The sequence below is a fragment of the Mus pahari genome, chromosome 3 (genome assembly GCF_900095145.1).
Source record: "Mus pahari chromosome 3, PAHARI_EIJ_v1.1, whole genome shotgun sequence".
Taxonomy (NCBI): Eukaryota; Metazoa; Chordata; class Mammalia; order Rodentia; family Muridae; genus Mus; species Mus pahari.
Genome location: NC_034592.1, coordinates 100,024,952 through 100,040,163, shown reverse-complemented (window position 1 = coordinate 100,040,163; position 15,212 = coordinate 100,024,952).

The following is a 15,212-nucleotide window of genomic DNA, read 5'->3' as shown; positions in this document are numbered from 1 at the left end:
ACAGCAGTATGGAAATGTAAGCCGAATAAACCCTTTCCTCCCCAACTTGCTTCTTGGTCATGATGTTTGTGCAGGAATAGAAACCCTGACTAAGACACCATCCATGATTGATTGTTGATAGGCTTATTGTTGTGCAGTTTTGCTATCCTCAGTTGCTATATGAGTTCATTATAGCAATGAATGTGTCTTGCCCAGATGATAGCATTTTGCAGCATTTCCCACTATCTTTTAGCTTTTATTTTTGGAATGTTCTCTGAGCTTTGGAGTGGTATATGTGTTTTACCTAGGGATAAGTATTTATCTTTTATTTATTCTCAGGGTTTTATGGAGTAATGAGTCTCCGTATTTATCAGCAGCCACTGGAAAAAGCAGCTTATTAGATTAAGGCTGAGGATAGTATTGGCTATAGATATAAATACAAATATTTAGGAAGTTTGATGCTATATCAATTTAACCAAATTATGGAGTTTATTTTCTCCCATGGAGTTGTCCTGGAATGCAATCACAAAGTGATTGGTTACTCTCATAACAGTAATGCCATTATTGCACAAGTGGGCATATCTTTCCTAGAAGATATTTCTTGTAGTTAATAGAGGTTACATTTAGGTATGGTTGTTAATGCCTTATCCACTCCCCACCACCATCAGCTTATATAGCATCTTCTGGAACTAGGAAGGCATGCAACAGAAAGGAAGCTTCCAGTTCAGTTCCAGTTTGTCTAATACATAGATAGCAATTTCAATGACCATTTGGAATGTGGACTAGGGTTCATTAGGGATGCTTAAACATTAGTAGATAGTAGTCCATTAGGGCGACTGTCTTTAATAAAAATCTATTAAACTTAATAAGTGTCATTAACCTGTGACTTTGTTTTCATTTTTTTGCAAATTGGAACTGAAGATAAATGTGGTTCAAAGGAATTGAATGATTTTACATGATCATTTTATGAAGTAGAAATCATGATTGAGCTTTTGAGTCATCACATATATTGCAGCAAGAACATGACAAGCTGAGGACTGAAACATTGAGTTCTCTTCTGTGAACGAAGTACCCATTCCCTACATTAAAAATTAGCTGCTGGTTATAATATCTGTGCTCAGTGGTGTGCTCTGAGGTAAGCAGAACTTAACAGATTCATGTAACAGACTCTGGGCAATCAGAATGGGAACAAATAAAGCATGCCATTTCTTTTTATTGTACATCTGTTCTTTCATCTCTGTATTCTTTAAAAATAAACTGCTCTTTCAATAAAACCACCTTATGATGAAGTTTACTATGTTTCCATAATATTATGATGCAAATATTTCTTTACAGGCAGGTTGCAGTAAGCAGAGGCAAAAGCCACAGCTGAGTTTTCTTTTGGATTCTCTCTACTTCTGAACTTTTCAAATACAGGTGTGAGTTGTTTGGGCCTATAGAGCTCATGGTTCAGCATGTGGGGATGCGTCATGCTTTGCCACACTTAAGCCCCATAGGAAGAACAATAATATCAACCAACTAGATCCCCTCCCCACCCCCGAGCTCCCAGGACTAAACCACCAACCAGGGAGTACATATGGAGGGACCTATGGCCCCAGCAGCATATGTAGCAGAGGATGACCTTCTTAGACACCAATGGGAGAAAAGGCTCTTGGTCCTATGAAGGCTCGATGCCCCAGTATAGGGGATGTGAGGGTGGGGAGGCAGGAGTGGGTGAGTGGATGGGTGGGGAAACACTGTCCTAGAAGCAGGGGTATGGGGGTGGAATAGGGAATTCCGGAGGAGTGGGACCAGGAAAGGGGATAACATTTGAAATGTAGATAAAGAAAATATCCAATTAAAAGTTATATTTTAAAAAAGCATTTGTTATTGTTTTTAGTGTCTTAGAGGTAATAAAGTATAGATCATTATTGTCTGCAAGGACTCATTCGTTTGGGTTTGATTCCTACATCACTATGATGTGATTATCTTAAATACTGTTTAATAAATTAAAGAGGCTGTGCCTTTACCTATATTATAATTAATTATACATTCATGCTCACAATTATTTAAGTCTGTTTATAAATATTAAAGTTATTAGTTTTGAATAAGTTTAATAATCTATTGTTATAATCCATATCTTATATACTAGTCACTTGTTTGTTTCAGAAGTTGATATGGACAATAGGCCACTGGATAGACTCTAGTGTTTTCCCATGGTATATATCTGTATGTCAGAAAGTTTGAATCGAAAGGGGCAGCTATAGGCCAATGATATTATTCTGCATTTTCTTTTTAAAATTACATTGTGCTGGGTTGGGGGAAACAGGTTTAAAATGACTTACTGAGCAAGTAAAAAAGACTGAGAAGGGTAAGGCAGTCCTGTGAAAGTCAAGGCTCTTTTTATAATCGCATTATAAAGAGTGTGGTTAATATGGTATCCTCAGTTAAACTGGAAGTTATAATTCTTAATAGTTAGATAACAGATGATGAGAAACCCTGAACTTAATTAATATTGGAGCACTTGCCTCTATATCTGATACTGATGTGCTTTTAATGAACATGAAAATAATGCAATATATAATGATAGGTATGGTGATATATGTATGTATATACATAGAACCTGATTTCTTCAGCAGAATAAGAGAATAAAAACTGTAATTACATTGATCTTTTGCAAATCTTGATTGGACTAGTCATAGGGTACTTAATTTTGGTGATAACATTTTAAATGTCTGAAGTTTTAATTACACCAATATGAAGACCCTTAATTAAACTCACAAGAAAAAATAATTATTTGTATCACTTATAATGTCCAGTACTATTTAATTGTTGGCATGTGAATCAATAGAACAAGATGTCTGATTATCTAAAGGTGATCATTAATTTCTTAGTATTGACAATTATGTTCAATCCTAGTTTGAAGAGCATATATTGTAGAATTTATATACAGACTTTGAATAGAGTTTAGAATGTTGCTCAAGCATGACTTCTGGATAAATAGTGATGATTCTACTGAAATGCATAGGTTCTTTGATTATCTTTCAAGTGATAAGGTTGAATGAATGGTATCTATCAAGCCCATTTTGAGAAACCAGACCCTTACAATTTAGCTGTTATTTCTATAATTTTAGTTGTCCTCAACTCTCCTGGCCTTACTTTAATCAGTTTTCAATGTCTGGACCATTTGTTTTTGCCTTCATAAAGCTTATTGACTATAGATTGATTATAATCTCTATTAATTGTCCACACATCAATATGCACTTCAAATATGAAAATCTGTATTAATATGAGATTGATGTCACATGTTTAATTTTCTACTGCTGGTAAACCGTCATGACAAAGCAATGTAACCAAACCTTTGATTGTGAAAAAAGTGTCTATAGCATCCTTGATGTTCTCTGCTACCATATGTGAGAGCCTTTGGAAGCCACTCAAACCTAATGAGATGCCTGCATCAAACCCCTCTCCTCAAGACTCATGGAGCTATGGAGAAGAAGAGGCAGAAAGATTATAAGAGCCAGAGGCAGATGGTTTCCAGATCCAACAGGAATGATCTACATGTGAACTTGCAGAAAATGTGGAAGCATGCACCTGGTAACTCTAAGAAAGGTCAATAATATCAGATGTTGAAAACTATTGTAGAATAGAGGATAGGCAAATGTAATCAATGCACATCCATGAGCATTTAGTTTGATTTTTGTCATAAAAAGTTGTTAAATGGACAATTTCCAGATATGGTCTTCTCAATGGAAAGAAAAACTTTGAGCACAATTGGAAATTTATTTTAAAATACATAGGTTTGTGTTCAAAGTCAGTAAGTAACTAAAAATAATTAAAGGTATACATTTGGGTGGTTTTTATAAGAATTAACAATAAGCACACTTTAAATATGTTTGTTTTCTCAAAATATATTTAGTGAAACTAGTTTCTAAGTATAAACTTTGACCTTCAGATGATAAAATCACTTCTCTTATGTCAACAAGGTATTACATGCCACTGTATGGTCTTTTTCCTTGAACATTTCTGCTAGTCATTGATTACTCTAATGTAGAACAAGAGACCATGTTCCCCAAAACCTTATAAATGAAGAGAATATTCTAATATAATCCAAGATAAAAATACTTTCTCACCAAGCAGGTCTACATCCTTTGATTTTATGCCCATAATTAAAGTCAAAGAAACCAAGCTTTGGTTTTAACCTGACTGCTATAGGGATCGTGTTCCACTACCCAGAAGACAGAATGGAGGGCAGAAAGAACTCTTCTCTCGAGTTAGAAGGATCTAGGCTTAAATTCTGTCGATCTTATATTGAAAACTTAGTAAGGCTCTTGCTTATTTGCTCAACAGATTCCTTATTTATAAAGCAGGATCACAATCTCTAAGTCCTGGAACCATTTGGGATTCACTGAATTATTGCGTATGGGCCTGGATGGTGTTATCTCTCATCTTCTATGTTCTTCACTGAATGCAGTGAATGGAACTCTTCCATTTCTCTAGATCACAGACATGAGTGTGTAGCAACCTCTGTACAATCTGAGAGCTTTCACTTAGCAGATTAATAATACACTTATAATAAGAAGATAGCAACAGTTTAAATGGCACTTACAGTTAGCATTTATAAGACTCATCCTCCCAGTTATATTTCTTTCTCTCAACGACTCAATGAAGTAAATATCATCCCACATTGTAAAATATGTTGACTCTCAAATCAAACCCCTTGATTTTTGTTCTGTGTCTCTTACTTTGTGTTTTCATCCATTTTCTACTTCGTTGGTTCTTCTTTCTTCTACCCTTTCAACTCCCAACACTAGATAGGAGAGAAGAAAGGGTACAGGAGAAAGGAGAGTGCCATTATCATTAGATTACTTCCTGCTGATTAAGAATGTGGAGTTCCTTGGGGGCAAGTTGATCTTCGCTGTGAGGATGTCTAATTTCTTCTTAGTGTTTCTTCTTGGTGCATGACTACTTAACAAACTGCAACCAACACCAACCAACAACGCAGGGGACCAAGCTGTTATATACTGCAGAATTCAAAATACATACTTGCAGAAACTATCTGCAACTGTCAAAAATCATGCTTGTGCTAGAGCAGTGGGCAAATCAAAGTCAACTTCTGTGGACAATCTGAAGCAGCCCCATATCCCACACCTGGGATTAAAATGGAAACACATTCTTAAATATAAGAAACCAATATTCTCACTACACTCGTGCTTAGATTTAGCAGCTCCCTCTCTGTGCTTCTGATTTCTCATTCATAAAATGAAGACTATAGTGTCTGCCTCACAGGATCCTCATTAGGGTTTATGTGACAATTCTGCACAGTATGACACAGCATTGACTATTTAGTAAGCAATAATCACAATTACCTGTATTTAATTGATAAAAACCTCCAGAGAGTTTAAGATGCTTTATAGGGTTAAAATGGATCATGTAGGTCTAAGTCACAGTTTAGAAAATAATGTTTTAATTCTGATCATAGTATATTTCCATCAAAAAGTATTCTATCCCTAGATGAACCCCATGCAATATTATAATGATCACTGAACATCACATGTTGGTTGGCTTTATTCTGGTTTTGTGTACAGATGAAGCATAAGGAATCAAAAAGTAGCGTGTGGTCCTGGTCTAGAATTGGTTTGAACCAAATGAAAGATTAGGTAATGTGCATTGAATGAATAAACCAAAAAGTTGAGGGATTTGTTTAGCATTTGACTTTTATGGTAATACATTTAGTGGTGTGTGTTACACTTTTTTGTAAGAGTAGAAGTGATTTAAAAATTATACATGATTTTCTTGATGTAACATGAAAGAACACCTGGGTATAGTATACACTGGACCATGGCAATAAGTTTTCAACATACTGAAATTGTTTTACATTGCCATGTGGCTATTTGTGGAGGGTGGGTGTTGCATAAAGCAAAGAAGAGAAATAAATTACTTCATTTGGATTAAAGTCCTCTATAACCATTTTAGAGAAATTTATCATTGTTTTAGAACAAATCTGGGCTGGTGTGATAGCTCAGTATCTAAAAATAATCGCCATGCAACCCCGAACACTTGCCTTCAACCCCTAGAACCCATGTAGGGGTAGGAGAAAACTGACTGCCCAAAGTTACCCTCTGACACTTATTTTGCACAATGCACAGTTGCATATAGTGCATAATTACACTACCACCACTACCGCCACAACAATACATTTTAAAAATACATTGAAGAAAATATACAAACTTGCTCTAAGTTGATATTACATTGTATCTAAAATGTAAAGAAAGAAATGGAAACGGAGAATAATTATGCATATATATGAAGCTGCCATCATGTAACCCATCGTGTAACCCACTACTTTGTATGCTAACCTTAAATTTTAAATTAAAATCTGAAAAGATATCAAACATATATTAGTATTAACTTTTTTGCTGCCTTGTACTCAAATTTAAATCCTCTCTGGAACTTGTTATAGTTTGAATTCATCCCTCAGAATTCATGTGTTAGAAATTTAATTCCTGATGTGATAGTGTTAAGAGAAAGCCTCTAGTGAAAATCCACTGTTTTTCCATGAAAATTTATGAATGAACTCATGTTGTTATGACATGAGTAGACCAGTGTGTGTGTGTGTGTGTGTGTGTGTGTGTGTGTGTGTGTGTGTGCTATAAAAGTGAATTCTTATGCTTGTTCACTCCTGACCTTCTGCTTTCCACTATGGAGTGATGTGTTCAATATAAAGCCCTTTGCCAGATGTGCCATGCTGTTGGATCACTCAGGTTACAGACTTACAAAAAATAAATTTAATTTCTTTATAAGTTCCCTAGTCAATGATATTGTTATAAAAATGGAAAACCAATGAAAAGAATTGCACTCTATCTAGTGTGATTAAATCCTCTGGGCTTCTTTTAATCCACATTAAGAATTTTGGTTCTGTCACTAATAAACTGTGAGTGGTGATAACCAGGAAAATAACACAAACTTGTGGAAAATGAAAGAGAAAAGAAATTGAATAATGATTGTCATAGACAAGATTTGAGAACTAGGACAGTCCCCTAAAAGCCCTGAAATGTCTTGTTTGGGGACCTGGGATATAGGTCTGTGATTCAACCGAGTGCTGAAATTGGGGAATGAGCAACTTAATTACTGGACTCTACCTCAAAGGGCTCAGCAGTACATAGAGGCAGTAGGCCTGGAAGAGAGATGCTGAAGGACAACCTTTTTATAAGTGTTTTCTTATATTAAATGTTTAAGAAGTAAACTATAATTACATCCCTTCCCTGCTTTTCAGTCTTCCCTCTAAGAATCACCTCTGTCCCCTTCCCTTTAAAACTTGACTGGATCTAAACCTATAGTTCATGAGACATGGTGATCCTGGATTTCTGGTTGGAAGAGTGGGTGGGTGAAAATATTTTAGAGACAAGCAGTCTAGAAGAGAAGGAGCTGTTAAGATGGAGAGATCACACTAATTTGGGCATAAAATAACCATCTAACATTTATTAGTCCAGTCACTGTCACATGCAAGGCTCCAGAGTCTTGATAAGCTTTGATTCTTAATTTCAACTGAAATAAGTGTCGGCTCTTCAGAGGGGAAAGACATGACTGCAGAGGAACCAAATGGGAGATTATGAGAATCACACAAGGGAGAGCTACAGAAACTGATTTTTAAAACAATCGGAAAATGATTTACTGTGTCTGGCCTTCTGCATTTGATAAGCCATGTGTAGACTAATTATCAGTGAAAATGTCTGATGAAAACTATGAGTGATTTGGGTTGAGAGTGTGCAGATTTCCACGTCCTGTTCATTTTTATAGCAGAGCAAACACCTGTGAGTGGTGCACTGGACGAGGCTTCATTCAGTGGAAACTCTGCTAGCTTTTGTGAACTTAAACCTTCTCCTTGCATTTATTCTTAACCGAATCTTAACCTATTTAAAGACATCACAATATAAAATAAAGCATACTCTAGAAATTTAAAATTGGATATCATCATCTAAATTTGGTAGTAAAGTTTAACTTTAGCACCTAATGTATGGCTTTTTAAAAAATTGGTTATTTTTATTTATTTGCTTTCAAATGTTATCCCCCTTCCAAGTTTCCCTCCACAACTCCCCCAAGCCCTCTACCTCCCCTTCCTCTATGAGGGTACTCCCCCCACCAGTAGTAGGTGGCTACTCCTGTCTCAGTGCCCCAGCATTGTCCTATGCTTCGTTGTGGAGCCTCCACAGGACCAAGAGGCTCCCCTCCCATTGATGTCAGATAAGGCAATCCTCAATGTGTGTCTTTCATGAATTAAAAATTGTCTGCAATATCTTCAAAGATGCAAAGCTATTATATACCAATGGCATATATGTTATACACTAATTTCTAATTTCAGTAGCCCCAAAGTTGAAGTTATTTTCATTAACTCAAGTACATTTAGCAATAGCATAAATCATATTTCTTGATGGCTGGAGTAGAAAGAAAAGAAATTTGTATTTTACATCATTAATCTACTTTAATGGAGATATAATTTCGGTGGGCTTTTCATTGTTAGTAAAGCTAGACTTTCTGTGTAACTCATTTAAAGTATTTGTATAGCTTAGAGTTGAAAGCTTCTTAAATTTGTTTTTGTATTCTGAGCTCTCTATATAAATGTATGTGCTACTAATTTTGAAGGAAGAACAAAGCCCCTGTGAGTTATATTGTAGACGTTAATGACATTGTTAAAATGATGACAGATCGCTTTAATGGTGGATATGTAGCTAATTGGAGGAAGTATAACTAAATGTGCCATTTCATATTACTTTAAAAAGTCAGTCAAGAGCCATCATCCACTTACAGTTGTGTCTTAACCCAAATCATAAAACATGTATACTATTTAAACTGAGAGAAATCACAAGACACATGTATCTGCGCACTGTACATTCAGCTAGACAACCCATTAAATACTATTTGTTAACCTTTAATTCAAACGTCTGCAATGAGATAATATAATGTAAAACACAAGTCATTGGAGAGTCGTAAAACTGTTTCTGCTACTGCTTTTATTAGCCTGCTATTTGATGCTGGGTAGAGTTGCACCCTGAAGCAAGTCTTGTGTACAAGTTTACTGTCAGTACATCATGATGCACATTTAACCTATTAACTCAGTGACAAGTGTTGTGTTTATTGCTAGAGCCCACAAAAATATAGGCATGGCTGTTGAAGAATGTCAATGTATTTCTTGCAACTCAGAAGAACTGTGGGGTTATTAGCCCCACCCTGCAATTTACAAATGCCATAAAATCCAGTGTTTCAATTACCCAAAGGAGTTTAAGTTTAATGTGTGTGATATCTATATTATTTCTAAAGGTGTGTTTTTACACAGGTAAGTGGGAAAGTTGTTCTACTAAGATGGCTTCCTCTATTTATATTCTCTTTCTACATAATGAAAAAAGATTCTTATGTACTGAAATATTTTACACTAGTTTCTTTTAATTATTTGGTAGAAAATAATGTCAAGTTCTGATCTGCTCATGTCCAAAATAAATAAATAAATAAATAAATAAATAAATAAATAAATAAAACCTATCTATCCATGATAAAAGAATTTAGATGCAACATTAACCTCCCTCCATTCCATCAGTGGACAAGCCATCTGTTTTAGTTGGATGGAAAACATTTTCTCATATTTCTCCAAATACAGTAGTTCCCACTGTGGGTGATGGGTTTGGGAGTAAGGGCCATTTCTTTTCTGTGCTGGAGGCAGAACAAATCCCTGGAAAAGAGTTGGCACTTACTTCCAAACTCTGAGTAAAGTCAGAAGATGTACTTCATCCAGTCTCTGTTTGACTCATCATTTCCCTAAAAGTGATGAGCTTTCTGGAAAATGTGGCTTTTCAGACTCCTCCAGAGCTCCCAGGGACTAAACCACCAACCAAGGAGTAAACTTGGAGGGAAACAGGGCTCCAGCCACATATATAGCAGAGGTTGGCCTTGTCATACATCAATGGGAGGAGAGGTCCTTGGTCCTATGACGGTTAGACAGATGTCCCAGTGTAGGGGAATTCAAAGACAGGGAGGCAGGAGTGGGTGGGTGGGTGGAGGAACACCCTCATAGAAGCAAGAGGAGTGGCAATGGTATAGGGGGTTTCTGGAAGTGGGGAAACTGGGAAAGGGGATAACATTTGAAATGTAAATAAAGAAAATATCCAGTAAAAAAGTAAAAGATGTTTAAACATAGAGAAAAAAAGAATATGTGGGGTGCATGAGATTGCTCACCTGTTAAGGGCATTTACTACTTTTGCTGAGGACCAGGGTTTAGACTGCAGCAACACCATTAAGCAACTCAAAATTGTAACTCCACTTCCAGAGACTCTAATGTCCTCTTTTTTAAAAAAAATATTAGATATTTTCTTCATTTACATTTCAAATGCTATCCTGAAAGTCCCCTATATCCTCCCCCTGCCCTGCTCCCCAACCCACCCACTCCCGCTTCCTGGCTCTGGCATTCCCCTCTACTGGGGCTAATGCCCTCTTTTGACCTCCACAGGCACCTGCACACACGTAGTGCACATAAACTCATGAAGATTCATATACAAAAACACAAGAGTATGTTAACATAGCTACAAGACTATAAACTTAGCCTTTCTACTGAAGGGCACATGCAGAGAAGATTGCAAACCAGCTTTTCTTTGCACTGAAAAAGAATATACTTCAAACAGTTCTAAATTTATTTAGGTAAGGGACAGAGAGGTTTGGGCGAATTTCCATATAATTCATTTTCAACTTTTCATCTATATGAATATGCACATACCCAGACATGCTTATACTTATACTTACACATACACACACATGCCTGTTCATATGTAAACTTATGTGTCCTCAATAGAATATGTGTGTGTGTGTATATATATATATATATATATATATATATATATATATATATTGACTCTAGTTACATTTCTTCAGATCTATAGGCCTAGTATATTTCCTTAAGTAATACATATCTACTACGACATCTTTTGCTGACTTTAAGATACAAGGATACTAATCCCCTTATCTTTATGATGACCTCATGCCTAAGAGGGTATATTTCTATATCTGTTCTAGTTTTGGATTCCAAATAAGCTTATTATGGTAATTCTCAAGCTCATTTTCCTCATTCTCAAAGTTGTGACTTTTACCCTTGAATTTTTTAAGTTTTTAGGTCATATTTGGAACACATAAATGTCTGGAGACTTATTATCAAATAACTCATTGAATGTAGGAACTGTTAATCAAATGTAAGACTTCACATCAAAATGCATTATTAACCCTCCCAGGGTTCCTTATCATTTATAATTACTTCTCTGCAATCATTTAAAGTATTTATGCTGGTAAATAGTCATTTCTTCCAATTAAACTGGCTGTCTCCTGATGCCTGCACTATGGTCTTGAAATAACGGCCAAGTTTCTGTGTCTTTAATTAAGATTCACTCTAATTTGGGCTGTATTCCTTATCGGAAAAGGGAAGGTACTCCCAGAAGCAATGGAAAGCAATGCTTCCATTCAACCAGATATATCTTCTAATATATCAGATATATTAATATATAATTATACATATTTTAATAATAACCGAATGCTTGAAAACAGCAGGCTCAATTGTTTGCCTACTGAGGCCATTTCAATACTTCATCTTCAAGTATTGACAGAATCTCCTCCTGAACTATTATATAACTAGTCTTGCCCAGGAGGAAAATATGAAACACTTGGTGTCAGTTTTTGGCTACCATATAGTAATTTACCGCAATGTTCACAACTTTAGTCACACCGTCCTTACCTCAGTTTCCATGTCAGGAGTCTCCCAGACTGTGTGGGAACAGTGAGCAGAACTTAGAGTGTAGGTCACCTTTTAACCTTGCCTGACTTTTGGTAAAACTCTGTTCTTTGTAGTTGTAGGACTAAGCCTCCTTTCTTTTGCTAGCTGCAGGCCAGGAATACTCAGGCCCTCATGGTCACCTTAGTCCCTCCAGGTGAGCCTTTGGCACCTACTCACAGAGCTGAAACAAGATCATCATTCTGACCTCAGAGCCTATGCCTTCACGTAATGGCTTGAGCCTGCTGACATGAGCCCAGGGTTACCTCCCTTCTGACCCTTTGATCTGTAGCTGTTGTCATATTCACAAAAGTGCTTCATGGTTGCCAAATAAAGGAACTGAAGCATGGGGCCAACACAATGAGTGGAGGCCACAGGATGTTGAGAAATTCTTCATAAGACAAATTTGTACTTCATGTATTTTCAGGACTGAAAATTCAGAGAGGCTTAAAATCTATAGATGTGTCAGACATTTTCTTTATCATAATATATAAATTATATTCTGAGGAATACCAAAAGGCTGAGAAGCACGTGAAAAAATGTTCAACATCCTTAGTCATCAGGGAAATGCAAATCAAAACAACCCCGAGATTCCACTTCACACCAGTCAGAATGGCTAAGACCAAAAAGTCAGGTGATAGCAGATGCTAATGAGGATGTGGAGAAAAAGGAACACTCCTCCACTGCTGGTGGGATTGCAAGCTGGTACAACCACTCTGGAAATCAGTCTGGCAGTTCCCCAGAAAATTGCACATAGTATTACCTGAGGACCCACCAATACATCTCCTGGGCATATGCCGAGAACATGCTCCAACATGTAATAAGGACACATGCTCCACTATGTCCATAGCAGCCTTATTTATAACAGCCAGAAGCTGTAAAAAGCCTAGCTGTCCTTCAACAGAGGAATGAATACAGAAAATGTGGTACATTTACACAATGGAGTACTACTCAGCTATTAAAAACAATGAATTTATGTAATTTGTAGGCAAATGGATGGATCTGGAGGATATCATCCTGAGTGAGGTAACCCAATCACAAAAGAACACACATGATATGCACTCATTGATAAGTGGATATTAGCCCAGAAGCCCAGAAGCCCAGAAACTCAGAATACAATTCACAAACCACATGAAACTCAAGAAGAAGTGTATACTTTGATCCATCTTAGAATTGGGGGTGGGGGGATAAAACACCCATGGAAGAAGTTACAGAGACAAAGTGTGGGGTAGAGGCTGAAGAAATGACCATCCAGAGACTAACTCACCCTGGGGATCCATCCCATATACAATCACCAAATCCAGACACTGTTGTGGATGCCAACAAGTGCTTGCTGACAGGAGCCTGATATAGCTCTCTCCTGAGAGGTTCTGCCAGTGCCTGACAAATACAGAAGTGGATGCTCACAGCCATCCATTGGACTGAGCATAGAGTCCTCAATGAAGGAGCTAGAGAAAGGACCTAAGGAGCTGAAGGGATTTGCAGCCCCATAGGAGGAACAGCAATATGAGCTAACCAGTAGTCCCATAACTCCCAGGGACTAAACCATCAACCAAAGAGCACACACATGGTGGGGCGCATGGCTCCAGCTGCATATGCAGCAGAGAATGGCCTAGTCAGATATCAATGGGGGGAGAGGCCTTTTGTCCTATGAAGGCTCTATGCCCCAGTGTGGGGGAATGCCAGGGACAGGAAGCAGGAGTGGGTGGTTAGGTGAGTGGGGAAGGGGACGAGGATAGGGGGTTTTGGAGGGGAAACCAGGAAAGGGGTTAACATTTGAAATGTAAATAAAGAAAATATCCAATAAAAAAAATTTAAAAAAAGAATTTGCATCTATAGAAGAAAAGCCTGCCATTGAATGACTATGTCTCACTGCCCATTGGCAGTACATTGAAATAGAAACAGTGGAAACATGTCCACTCCCACAGAAGTGCTGGAAGATGAATGGAACAAGAGGTAACATATCTGTCTGCTTTATTACAGCTTAGCATGATTTTCTTCTTTGCTCCCCAAGAACCAAATAAGGTTGAAATACTTCTTGAATATTCCCTAGAGTCCACCACTTTCTTAATGAACAATGAAGCTGAAAGATGTAATCTTTGTAAAGAAAGGTAAGTTTGCTAAGATAGGAGATTACAGCCTCCCACCCATTTTCTTCTCCTTCTTAGAATAATCTTTTAGGGACTGTGTAGTTTGATTCTGTAAGCATTGCTTGTATGAGGGAAAAGTTGTCTTATAAGAATTGCTCTGTGCATTGATCATACTTCTCAAATGATTTTTACAGTACAGTTGGTTAAGAATTACTAAATACTTACCGCACATTGTTGCACAGGATATTTATGAGTGGTTTGGAGTCATGACAAAAACTTTGCAAGCTTTTTATGACAACTCACCCACAATAGATCACCAAAATGAACTTTGTCCAATGATTTCCCTAAGGAGCAATGATTATTTGATGTTGTATCCCCATTCTCTGCCTGGGATTTTGTTTTTTAAAAGGATTGGGCTTTACAGATTACTGCTAACAGGCTTACATGTATGCAACCTCTGTTGGAATCTGCATTTAACTACTAACCACACTGAAAATACAGGGCAGGTACCATCTTTCTGTGAATCTCTTACTTTTTGACTTTTCCCCTTAATTATCTATTTCTGTCAATTTTTTCTAGTAAAAATGGATATTAAAAGTTATGCTTTTAAGAAAGGGTCATGCATAGGGCAGAGAAGCAGTAATTTGCTAAAACCCTAATTTATCAAGACTTAGGGCAGCATGACCCCACAGGACAGACCACTTTTTTAGACTGCATAGATTCTTCAACATAACTATAGCCTAGAGATAAGATGTTGTCTCTGGCTTCTAGAATCAGATCATATAAACTTACCCACGGTTAAGGTTTCTTCTTTTTTTTTCTCAATTTTTATTAGGTATTTACTTCATTTACATTTTCAATTCTATCCCCAAAGTCCTCTATACCCTCCCCGCCCCCGCTCACCTACCCACCCACTCCCCCTGCTTGGCCCTGGTGTTCCCCTGTATTGGGGCATATAAAGTTTTCAAGACCAAGGGGCCTCTCTTCCCAATGATGCCTGACTAGGCCATCTTCTGCTACAGATGCAGCTAGAGACACGAGCTCTGGGGGTGCTGGTTAGTTCATATTGTTGTTCCACCTATAGGGCTGCAGACTCCTTAGCTCCTTGGGTACTTTCTCTAGCTTCTCATTGGGGGCCCTGTGTTCCATCCAATAGCTGATTGTGAGCATCCACTTCTGTGTTTGCCAGGCACTTACATAGCCTCACAAGAGACAGCTATATCAGGGGTCCTTTCAGCAAAATCTTGCTGGTGTATGCAATAGTGCCTGCATTTGGTGGCTGATTATGGGATGGAACCCTGGGTGGGGCAGTTTTTGGATGGTCCATCCTTTCATCTCAGCTCCAAACTTTGTCTCTGTAA